The sequence below is a fragment of the Aegilops tauschii genome, chromosome 7, assembly GCF_002575655.3.
Source record: "Aegilops tauschii subsp. strangulata cultivar AL8/78 chromosome 7, Aet v6.0, whole genome shotgun sequence".
In the NCBI taxonomy this organism is placed as follows: Eukaryota; Viridiplantae; Streptophyta; class Magnoliopsida; order Poales; family Poaceae; genus Aegilops; species Aegilops tauschii.
In genome coordinates this window covers 84,419,090-84,432,158 of record NC_053041.3, presented here as the reverse complement: position 1 = coordinate 84,432,158, position 13,069 = coordinate 84,419,090, and positions in this window count along the sequence as shown.

Here is a 13,069-nt window from a genome sequence, read left to right as displayed (position 1 = left end):
TCCCAGATATGGCGGTTATGGAGTTGATGGCTCGTGTTTTTTCTCTCTTTTGCTTTATTTGTTTTGTTTTGTTTCTACTTACAACAAAAAACTTATTTATTTTATTTCTAATTACTTATGTATTTTACTTTAATTATTTTATTTTTATTTATTTTACTGCTCCTATTTTTATTTATTTTACTGCTGCTATTTTTACTTAATTTATTAAGGTTTATTTATTGTAGTTACTATAGTTTATTTTATTTTATTAAGGTTTATTTAGTTTTATTTATTTTATTAAGGTTTATTTATTTTATAAATATAAAAAAATGAACATAGATGCGCTTATAGAGAAAATTAAACCTAAATTCATAGTAAATTTCTATGAAATTTACTGTGAATTTAGGTGAAATTCCCTGTATAAGGGCATCTATTTTCACTTTAAGAGAAGCTCAACAAGGCATAGAGGGACGGGCTTATAAACTGGTGTGAGCGCCCTTCGATTGGCGAGGTGGGACTAAACACTGGCCGCAACTAGGACCAGCCCTTTAGTCCCGGTTTGTGGTATGAACCGGGACTAAAGGGTGGTGGGCCAGGAGCGTGGCCCATTGGTCCCGGTTTGTCCAACCAACCGGGACCAATGCCCCCACGAGGCCCGGCAGGCCCCTGGCCGCACGAACCGGGACCAATGCTCACATTAGTACCGGTTCGTGACTGAACTGGGACTAATGTGAATATTGCCCTGTGACCAAAGCCCAGTTTTCTACTAGTGTATACCTAGAAAACTTAATGATGAGTGGGAACCTACTATAAAGATTAGAATTAAAGATCATGAGTGTTTTGCTTTGTGTGATTTGGGTGCTAGTGTTTCCACGATTCCGAAAACTTTATGTGATATTCTAGGTTTCCATGATCTTGATGATTGCTCTTTAAATTTGCACCTTGCGGATTCCACCATTAAAAAGCCAATGGGAAGGATCAATGATGTTCTCATTGTTGCAAATAGAAATTTGGTGCCCGTAGATTTTATCGTTCTTGATATAGATTGCAATCTTTCTTGTCCTATTATTCTTGGTAGACCTTTCCTTAGAACGATTGGTGCGATTATTGATATGAAGGAAGGGAATATTAGATTCCAATTTCCATTAAGGAAAGGCATGGAGCACTTTCCAAGGAATAAAGTCAAATTAACTCATGAATCTATCATGCGAGCTACTTATGAATTTAGTGCCAAAGATGGCACTACTTAGATCTATCTTCGCTTTTATGCCTAGTTAGGGGCGTTAAACGATAGCGCTAGTTGGGAGGCAACCCAATTTTATTTGTGTTTTTTGTTTTTGTTTCTGTTTAGTAATAAATCTTGCATATACTCTCTGTTTAGATGTGTTTTTATCTTTTAATTAGTATTTGTGCCAAGTAGAACATATAGGATAACCTATGATGATAGTTGATTTGATTCTGCTGAAAAACAGAAACTTTGCGCGCACGAGAATTTTTTTAGTAAATCACAGAAACATGATCTTGCGTTGATTCTTTTTGCTGATGATCAATAGACAAATTTTCTAGGATTTCCTATTTTTGTAGAATTTTTGGAGTTCCAGAAGTCTGCGTTAGTTACAGATTACTACAGACTGTTCTGTTTTTGACAGATTCTGTTTTTAGTGTGTTATTTGCTTATTTTGATGCATCTATGGCTAGTAAAATAGTTTATAAACCATAGATAAGTTGGAATAAAGTAGGTTTAACACCAAAATAAATAAAGAATGAGTTCATTACAGTACCTTATGTGGTGGTTTTGTTTTCTTTCACTAACGGAGCTTACGAGATTTCTGTTGAGTTTTGTGTTGTGAAGTTTTCAAGTTTTGGGTAAAGCTTTGATGGACTATGGAATAAGGAGTGGAAAGAGCCTAAGCTTGGGGATGCCCAAGGCACCCCAAGATATTCAAGAATAGCCAAAAGCCTAAGCTTGGGGATGCCCCGGGAAGGCATCCCCTCTTTCGTCTTCGTTCATTGGTAACTTTACTTGGAGCTATATTTTTATTCACCACATGATATGTGTTTTGCTTGGAGCGTCGTGTATTATATTAGTCTTTGCTTTTTAGTTTACCACAATCATCCTTGCTGTACACACCTTTTGGGAGAAGCCTACTTGATTAGAATTTGCTAGAATACTCTATGTGCTTCACTTATATCTTTTGAGCTTGATAGTTTTTTCTCTAGTGCTTCACTTATATCTTTTAGAGCACGACGGTGGATTAATTTTAAAGAAATTGCTAGCCTCTCATGCTTCACTTATATTATTTTGAGAGTCTTTTAGAACAGCATGGTATTTTCTTTGGTTACAAATTTGGTCCTAGAATGATGAGCATCCAAGTTGGGTATAATAAAAACTATCATAGAAAGTGAATTGGATGTTATGATGAATTTGATGCTTGATAATTGTTTTGAGATATGGCGGTAGTGATATTAAAGTCATGCTAGTTGAGGTGATTATGAAAAATACTTGTGTTGAGGTTTGTGATTCCCGTAGCATGCACGTATGGTGAACCGCTTCGTGATGAAGTCGGAGCACGATTTATTTATTGATTGTCTTCCTTATGAGTGGCGGTCGGGGACGAGCGATGGTCTTTTCCTACCAATCTATCCCCCTAGGAGCATGCGCGTAGTACTTTGTTTTTTATGACTTCTAGATTTTTGCAATAAGTATATGAGTTCTTTTGACTAATGTTGAGTCCATGGATTATACGCACTCTCACCCTTCCACCATTGCTAGCCTCTCTTGTGCCGCGCAACTTTCGCCGATACCATATACCTTCCTCAAAACAGCCACCATACCTACCTATCATGGCATTTCCATAGCCATTCCGAGATATATTGCCATGCAACCTTCCACCGTTCCGTTCATATGACACGCATTACTTTTGTCATATTGCTCTTTGCATGATCATGTAGTTGACATCGTATTTGTGGCAAGGCCGCCTTCATAATTTTCATACATGTCACTCTTGATTCATTGCATATCCCGGTACACCACCGGAGGCATTCATATAGAGTCATATCTTGTTCTAGCTTTGAGTTGTAAATCCATAAAAGTGTGATGATCTTCATTATTAGAGCATTGTCCTAGTGAGGAAAGGATGATGAAGACTATGATTCCCCCACAAGTCAGGATGAGACTTCGGACTTTACAAAAAGAAAAAAAGAAAAGAGAAAAAAAAGAGAAAGGCCAAAAAGAAAAGAAAAGAGGCCAAAGAAAAAAAAGAAGAAAGAAAGAAAAAAAGGAAAAAAATAAAAATGAGAGAAAAAGAGAGAAGGGACAATGCTACTATCTCTTTTTCCACACTTGTGCTTCAAAGTAGCACCGTGATCTTCATGATAGAGAGTTTCATATGTTGTCACTTTCATATACTAGTGGGAATTTTTCATTATAGAACTTGGCTTGTATATTCCAATGATGGGCTTCCTCAAATTGCCCTAGGTCTTCGTGAGCAAGCAAGTTGGATGCACACCCACTTAGTTTCTTTTGTTGAGCTTTCATATATTTATAGCTCTAGTGCATCCGTTGCATGGCAATCCCTACTCACTCACATTGATATCTATTAATGGGCATCTCCATAGCCTGTTGATACGCCTAGTTGATGTGAGACTATCTTCTTCCTTTTTGTTCTTCTCCACAACCACCATTCTACTCCACATATAGTGCTATGTCCATGGCTCACGCTCATGTATTGCGTGAAAGTTGAAAGAGTTTGAGATTATTAAAGTATGAAACAATTGCTTGGCTTGTCATCGGGGTTGTGCATGATTAAATACTTTGTGTGATGAAGATAGAGCCTAGCCAGACTATATGATTTTATAGGGATAACTTTCTTTGGCCATGTTATTTTGAGAAGACATGATTACTTTGATTAGTATGCTTGAAGTATCATTATTTTTATGTCAATATGAACTTTTATTTTGTATCATTTGGATCTGAACATTCATGCCCCAATAAATAAAATTACATTGAGAATTATGCTAGGTAGCATTCCACATAAAAAATTCTGTTTTTATCATTTACCTACTCGAGGACGAGCAGGAATTAAGCTTGGGGATGCTTGATACGTCTCCAATGTATCTATAATTTTTGATTGTTTCATGCTATTATATTACCCCTTTTGGATGTTTATGGGCTTTATTTTACACATTTATATCATTTTTGGGACTAACCTACTAACCGGAGGCCCAGCCCGTATTGCTGTTTTTTTGCCTATTTCAGTATTTCGAAGAAAAGGAATATCAAACGGAGTCCAAACGGAATGAAACCTTCGGGAGCGTGATTTTTGGAACGAACGTGATCCAGAGGACTTGGAGTGCAAGTCAAGAAGCAGCCGAGGCAGCCACGAGAGGGTAGGGCGCCCCCCTACAGGGCGCGCCCCCCTGTCTCGTGGGCCCCTCGGGCGGCCACCGATGTACTTCTTCCTCCTATATATACCTACGTACCCCGAAAACATCCAGGGAGCCACCGAAACACAATTTCCACCGCCGTAACCTTCTGTATCCGCGAGATCCCATCTTGTAGCCTTCGCCGGCGCTCCGCCGGAGGGGGAATCGATCACGGAGGGCTTCTACATCAACACCATAGCCCCTCCGATGAGTTGTGAGTAGTTTACCACAGACCTTCGGGTCCATAGTTATTAGCTAGATGGCTTCTTCTCTCTTTTTGGATCTCAATACAATGTTCTCCCCCTATCTCGTGGAGATCTATTCGATGTAAACTCTTTTTGCGGTGTGTTTGTCGAGATCCGATGAATTGTGGGTTTATGATCAAGTTTATCTATGAGAAATATTTGAATCTCTTCTGAATTATTTTATGTATGATTGGTTATCTTTGCAAGTCTCTTCGAATTATCAGTTTGGTTTGGCCTACTAGATTGATCTTTCTTGCCATGGGAGAAGTGCTTAGCTTTGGGTTCAATCTTGCGGTGTCCTTACCCAGTGACAAAAAGGGTTGCAAGGCACGTATTGTATTGTTGCCATCGAGGATAAAAAGATGGGGTTTATATCATATTGCATGAGTTTATCCCTCTACATCATGTCATCTTGCTTAATGCGTTACTCTATTCTTTATGAACTTAATACTCTAGATGCAGGCAGGAGTCGGTCGATGTGTGGAGTAATAGTAGTAGATGCAGGCAGGAGTCGGTCTACTTGTTGTGGACGTGATTCCTATATACATGATCATGCCTAGATAATCTCATAATTATTCGCTTTTCTATCAATTGCTCGACAGTAATTTGTTCACCCACCATAATACTTTTGCTATCTTGAGAAAAGCCTCTGGTGAAACCTATGGCCCCCGGGTCTATCTTTTATTATATTTGCTTTCAATCTACTTTTATTTGCATCTTTACTTTTTGCATCTATATTATAAAATACCAAAAATATATTTATCTTATCATATTATCTCTATCAGATCTCACTTTCGCAAGTGGCCGTGAAGGGATTGACAACCCCTTTACTGCGTTGGTTGCGAGTTCTTTGTTTGTTTTTGTAGGTGCGTGGGACTTTCTAGGAGCTTCCTACTGGATTGATACCTTGGTTCTCAAAAACTGAGGGAAATACTTACGCTACTGTGTGGCATCACCCTTTCCTCTTCAAGGAAAACCAACGCAAGCTCAAGACGTAGCAAGAACCTATGACTGAGGCATAGGGAATGACTTTTCATTCTCTTTCTATTTTCTGCCATGGTCGGGTTTTGAGTCTTACTCAACTTCACACCTTGCAACACAGGCAAGAACTCCTTTGACTGTTCCATTTTGAATTACTTCAAAATCTTATCAAGGTATGTACTCATTGAAAAATCTTATCAAGCGTCTTGATCTGTCTCTATAGATCTTGATGCTCAATGTGTAAGCAGCTTCACCGAGGTATTTCTTTGAAAAACTCCTTTCAAACACTCCTTTAAGCTTTCCAGAAAATTCTACATTATTTCTGATCAACAATATGTCATTCACATATACTTATCAGAAAGGCTGTAGTGCTCCCACTCACTTTCCTGTAAATACAGGCTTCACCGAAAGTCTGTATAAAACTATATGCTTTGATCAACTCATCAAAGCGTATATTCCAACTCCGAGATGCTTGCACCAGTCTGTAGATGGATCACTAGAGCTTGCACACTTTGTTAGCACCTTTAGGATTGACAAAACCTTCTAGTTGCATCATATACAACTCTTCTTTAATAAATCCATTAAGGAATGCAGTTTTGACATCCATTTGCCAGATTTCATAAAATGTGGCAATTGCTAGCATGATTCAGACAGACTTAAGCATCGATACGAGTGACAAAATCTCATTGTATTCAACACCTTGAACTTGTCAAAAAACCTTTTTGACAAGTCGAGCTTTGTAGATAGTAACACTACTATCAGTGTCTGTCTTCCTCTTGAAGATCCATTTATTTTCTATGGCTTGCCGATCATCGGGCAAGTCCACCAAAGTCCACACTTTGTTCTCATACATGGATCCCATCTTAGATTTCATGGCCTTTAAGCCATTTCGCGGAATCTGGGCTCATCATTGCTTCCTCATAGTTCGTAGGTTCATCATGGTCTAGTAACATGACTTCTAGAACAGGATTACAGGTACCATTCTGGTGCAGACTATACTTTGGAAGACCTACGAGGTTCTGTAGTAACTTAATCTGAAGTTTCATGATCATCATCATTAGCTTCCTCACTAATTGGTGTAGGAATCACTGGAACTGATTTCTGTGATGAACTACTTTCTAATTCGGGAGAAGGTACAATTACCTTATCAAGCTTTACTTTCCTCCCACTCTTTCTTTCGAGAGAAACTCCTTCTCTAGAAAGGATCCATCTTAGCAATGAATATCTTGCTTTCGGATCTGTGATGGAAGGTGTACCCAACAGTTTCCTTTGGGTATTCTATGAAGACGCACTTCTCCAATTTGGATTCGAGCTTATCAGGTTGAAACTTTTTCACATAAGCATCGCAGCCCCAAAGTTTAAGAAACGACAACTTTGGTTTCTTGCCAAACCACAGTTCATAAGGCGTCGTCTCAACGGATTTTGATGGTGCCCTATTTAAAGTGAATGCAGTTGTCTCTAATGCATAACCCCAAAACGATAGTGGTAAATCGGTAAGATACATCATAGATCGCACCATATCCAATAAAGTGCGGTTACGACGTTCGGACACACCATTACGTTGTGGTGTTCCATGTGGCGTGAGCTATGAAACTATTCCACATTGTTTTTAAATGAAGGCCAAACTCGTAACTCAAATATTCTCCTCTACGGTCAGATTGTAGAAACTTTATTTTCTTGTTACGATGATTCTCCACTTCACTCTGAAATTCTTTGAACTCTTCAAATGTTTCAGATTTGTGCTTCCTTAAGTAGATATACTCATATCTGCTCAAATCATCTGTGAAGGTCAGAAAATAACGATACCCGCCACGAGCATCAACACTCGTTGGACCGCATACAACGGTATGTATTATTTCCAACAAGTCAGTAGCTCGTTCCATTGTTCCGGAGAACGGAGTTTTAGTCATCTTGCCCAAAAGGCACGGTTCGCAAGCATCAAATGATTCATAACCAAGTGATTCCAAAAATCCATCTTTATGGAGTTTCTTCATGCGCTTTACACCGATATGACCCAAATGGCAGTGCCACAAATAAGTTGCACTATCATTATTAACTTTGCATCTTTTGGCATCAATATTATGAATATGTGTATCACTACGATCGAGATCCAACAAACTATTTTCATTGGTGTATGACCATCGAAGGTTTTATTCATGTAAACAGAACAACAATTATTCTCTAACTTTAAATGAATAACCGTATTGCAATAAACATGATCAAATCATATTCATGCTCAACGCAAATGCCAAATAACATTTATTTAGGTTTAACACTAATCCCGAAAGTATAGGGAGTGTGCGATGATGATCATATCAATCTTGGAACCACTTCCAACACACATCGTCACTTCACCCTCAACTAGTCTCTGTTTATTCTGTAACTCCTGTTTCGAGTTACTAATTTTTAGCAACTGAACAAGTATCAAATACCCAGGGGCTACTATCAACACTAGTAAGGTACACATCAATAACCTGTATATCAAATATACCCCTGTTCACTTTGCCATCCTTCTTATCCACCAAATATTAAGGGCATTTCCGCTTCCAGTGACCATTTCCTTTGCAGTAGAAGCACTCAGTTTCAGGCTTTAGTCTAGCTTTGGGCTTCTTCACGGAAGTGACAACTTGCTTGCCATTCTACATGAAGTTCCCTTTCTTTCCCTTTTGCCCTTTTCTTGAAACTAGTGGTCTTATTAATCATCAACACTTGATGCTCTTTCTTGATTTCTACCTTCATCGATTTCATCATCATGAAAAGCTCGGGAATCGTTTTCGACATCCCTTGCATAGTATAACTCATCACGAAGTTCTACTAACTTGGTGATGGTGACTAGAGAACTCTGCCAATCACTATCTTATCTGGAAGATTAACTCCCACTTGATTCAAGCAATTGTAATACCCAGACAATCTAAGCACATGCTCAATGCTTGAGTTATTCGCCTCCATCTTTTAGCTATAGAACTTGTTGGAGACTTCATATCTCTCAACTCGGGTATTTGCTTGAAATATTAACTTCAACTCCTAGAACATCTCATATGGTCCATGACGTTCGAAACGTCTTTGAAGTCTCGATTCTAAGCCGTTAAGCATGGTGCACTAAACTATCACGTAGTCATCATATTGAGCTAGCCAAACGTTCATAACGTCTACATCTGCTCCTGTAATAGGTTTGTCACCTAGCGGTGCATCAAGGACATAATTCTTTTGTGCAGCAATGAGGATAAAGCTCAGATCACTGACCCAGTCCGCATCATTGCTACTATCATCTTTCAACTTAGTTTTCTCTAGGAACACATATAAAACATAGGGAAGCAACAACGCGAGCTATTGATCTACAACATAATTTGCAAAATACTATCAGGACTAAGTTCCTGATAAATTAAAGTTCAATTAATCAAATTACTTAAGAACTCCCACTTATATAGACATCCCTCTAATCATCTAAGTGATCACGTGATCCAAATCAACTAAACCATGTCTAATCATCATGTGAAATGGAGTAGTTTTCAATGGTGAACATCACTATGTTGATCATATCTACTATATGATTCACGCTCGACCTTTCGGTCTCAGTGTTCCAGGCCATATCTGCATATGTTAGGCTCGTCAAGTTTAACCCGAGTATTTCTGCGTGTGCAAAACTGGCTTGCACCCGTTGTATGTGAACGTAGAGCTTATCACACCCGATCATCACGTGGTGTCTCGGCACGACGAACTTTGGCAACGGTGCATACTCAGGGAGAACACTTATACCTTGAAATTTAGTGAGAGATCATCTTATAATGCTACCGTCAATCAAAGAAAAATAAGATGCATAAAGATAAACATCACATGCAATCAATATAAGTGATATGATATGACCATCATCATCTTGTGCCTTTGATCTCCATCTCCAAAGCACCGTCATGATCACCATCGTCACCGGCGCGACACCTTGATCTCCATCGTAGCATCATTGTTGTCTCGCCAACTATTGCTTCTACGACTATCGCTGCCGCTTAGTGATAAAGTAAGCAATTACATGGTGATTGCATTTCATACAATAAAGCGACAACCATATGGCTCCTGCCAGTTGCCGATAACTCTGTTACAAAACATGATCATCTCATAAAATAAAATATAGCATCATGTCTTGACCATATCACATCACAACATGCCCTGCAGAAACAAGTTTGACGTCCTCTACTTTTTTGTTGCAAGTTTTACGTGGCTGCTACGGGCTAAGCAAGAACCGTTCTTACCTACGCATCAAAAACCACAACAATATTTCGTCAAGTATGTGCTCTTTTAATCCTCACAAGGACCGGGCGTAGCCACACTCGATTCAACTAAAGTTGGAGAAACTGACACCCGCCAGCCACCTATGTGCGAAGCACGTCGGTAGAACCAGTCTCGCGTAAGCGTACGCGTAATGTTGGTCCGGGCCGCTTCATCCAACAATACCGCCGAATCAAAGTATGACACGCTGGTAAGCAATATGACTAGTATCGCCCACAACTCACTTGTGTTCTACTCGTGCATATAACATCTACGCATAAACCTGGCTCGGATGCCACTGTTGGGGAACCTAGTAATTTCAAAAAAATTCCTACGCACACGCAAGATCATGGTGATGCATAGCAACGAGAGGGGAGAGTGTCGTCCACGTACCCTCGTAGACCGTAAGCGGAAGCGTTATGACAACGCGGTTGATGTAGTCGTACGTCTTCACGATCGACCGATCCTAGTACCGAACGTACGGCACCTCCGCGATCTGCACATGTTCAGCTCGGTGACGTCCGAACTCACGATCCAGTAGAGCTTCGAGGGAGAGTTCCATCAGCACGACGGCGTGATGACGGTGTTGATGAAGCTACTGACGCAGGGCTTCGCCTAAGCACCGCTACGATATGACCGAGGTGGATTATGGTGGAGGGGGGCACCGCACATGGCTAAAGATCAATGATCAACTTGTGTGTCCATGGGGTGCCCCCTCCCCCGTATATAAAGGAGTGGAGGAGGGGAGGGGCCGGCCCTCTCTATGGCGCGCCCTAGGGGAGTCCTACTCCCACCGGGAGTAGGATTCCCCCCTTTCCCTAGTAGGAGTAGGAGAGGAAGGGAAGGAGGAGTAGGAGAGAAGGAAAGGCCCCCCCAAACCCTTTCGAATTCGGCCTCCTGCCCAAGGGGGGCGCACCAACCCCTTGTGGGCTGGTGTGCTTCCTTCTTATGGCCCATAAGGCCCATAACTTCTCCCGGAGGGTTCCGATAACCTCCCGGTACTCCGGAAAAATGTCTGAACCACTCGGAACCCTTTCGATGTCCAAACATAGTCATCCAATATATCGATCTTTATGTCTCGACCATTTCAAGACTCCTCGTCATGTCTGTGATCATATCCGGGACTCCGAACTACCTTCGGTACATCAAAACACATAAACTCATCATACCAATCGTCACTGAACGTTAAGCGTGTGGACCCTACGGGTTTGAGAACTATGTAGACATGACCGAGTCATGTCTCTGGCCAATAACCAATAGCGGAACCTGGATGCTCATATTGGCTCCCACATATTCTACGAAGATCTTTATCGGTCAAACCGCATAACAACATACGTTGTTCCCTTTGTCATCGGTATGTTACTTGCCCGAGATTCGATCGTCGGTATCTCAATACCTAGTTCAATCTCGTTACCGGCAAGTCTCTTTACTCGTTCCGTAGTGCATCATCCCGCGATTAACTCATTAGTCACATTACTTGCAAGGCTTATAGTGATGTGCATTACGGAGAAGGCCCAGAGATACCTCTCTGACAATCGGAGTGACAAATCCTAATCTTGATCTATGCCAACTCAACAAGTACCATCAGAGACACATGTAGAGCACCTTTATAATCACCCAGTTACGTTGTGACGTCTGGTAGCACACAAAGTGTTCCTCCGGTATTCGGGAGTTGCATAATCTCATAGTCATAGGAACATGTATAAGTCATGAAGAAAGCAATAGCAACAAACTAAACGATCAAGTGCTAAGCTAACGGAATGGGTCAAGTCAATCACATCATTCTTTAATGATGTGATCCCGTTAATCAAATGACAACTCATGTCTATGGTTAGGAAACACATCCATCTTTGATTCAACGAGCTAGTCAAGTAGAGGCATACTAGTGACACTTTGTTTGTCTATGTATTCACACATGTACTAAGTTCCCGGTTAATACAATTCCAGCATGAATAATAAACATTTATCATGATATAAGGAAATATAAATAACAACTTTATTATTGCCTCTAGGGCATATTTCCTTCATCCATATCATGTCTACACACCATATGACTTCAAGTCCAACTGTAACCTACCTTGTACAATAATATTCGACACAACTCTAATAAACTCCACCTTGGCGAATATTCTTCACCACCTTGAATTCATCCATGCGTCGAACCTCCATGTACATTGGACTTGAGATACGCCATGAGCACCGCTGCTACTCCCAGACTCCACGTGACTCCACATGCAACTGTAGTCCCTTCTCGTCTTCTTCATAGTCAACACTCGAGCAAAATTAAGTTCCTCATTACTCTAGTTTGTGCACCCAACTTTCGGAGTATCCGTTCAACCTCATCACACACTGATCGCTGACCGCGTGAAAATGAACAACTCACTTATTGGACGCCACATATAAGAGTTACCTGAACTCAACATCACGCTCTTTCTTGACTGATTGTCTGAAACTTGAAGGAATTTCATCATCGCCTTGTGTCACCCTGAGTCAAATTCGTAGTTGTCTCACCCTTTTTCGGATAGTCTCTGACATGTCACATAGCTATAGCACTCCGTCTCCTTATGTACTTGTCATCCGCACTGAACACCACAGAATATATGGTCATGTACTCTCTCACCTTTTGACAACTTCAGACTTTCCGCCACCTTCTCAGATTCTCCATGGTCAACTTTTGTCCATCAACTAGCACCGATAGACCCAGTCACCAACTTGAATCTGGTACTCGCCAACACTGCTTCAGCACTCCTGCACACTTTGTCTGACCACATGTCTCACCATTAGTGCCTTCATCTGTCGCTGTGTCTCGTGCTTGCGCACGCCTCGTCGGTATCACCGCGTCGAGCCTCCGCTGTCCTGGTCAAGTTTCCCAAGGCCGCGAACCCAAACCACTCAACCCCCACTACAGAGAACCACCGATTATCACTGACCGATGCCGAGTATCACGTCTCCAACAGACCACTGGTACCCAGTCTGAAACCACGTATCTCTCGCTTTCCCGCTGAAATAGGCTGCGATTCTCCGGATCCTTACGTCGCAGCCCCTCCATCAGCAAATAGTGAAATCTTCCATCAGACTCCAGCTCCACCTTCAACATGACTCCATGTAGGTTGCCATGCCCTGCGCCCCGTCGACTTCAATCTCTCTCATGTGTACAACGTCTTGAATCAACCCCGCGC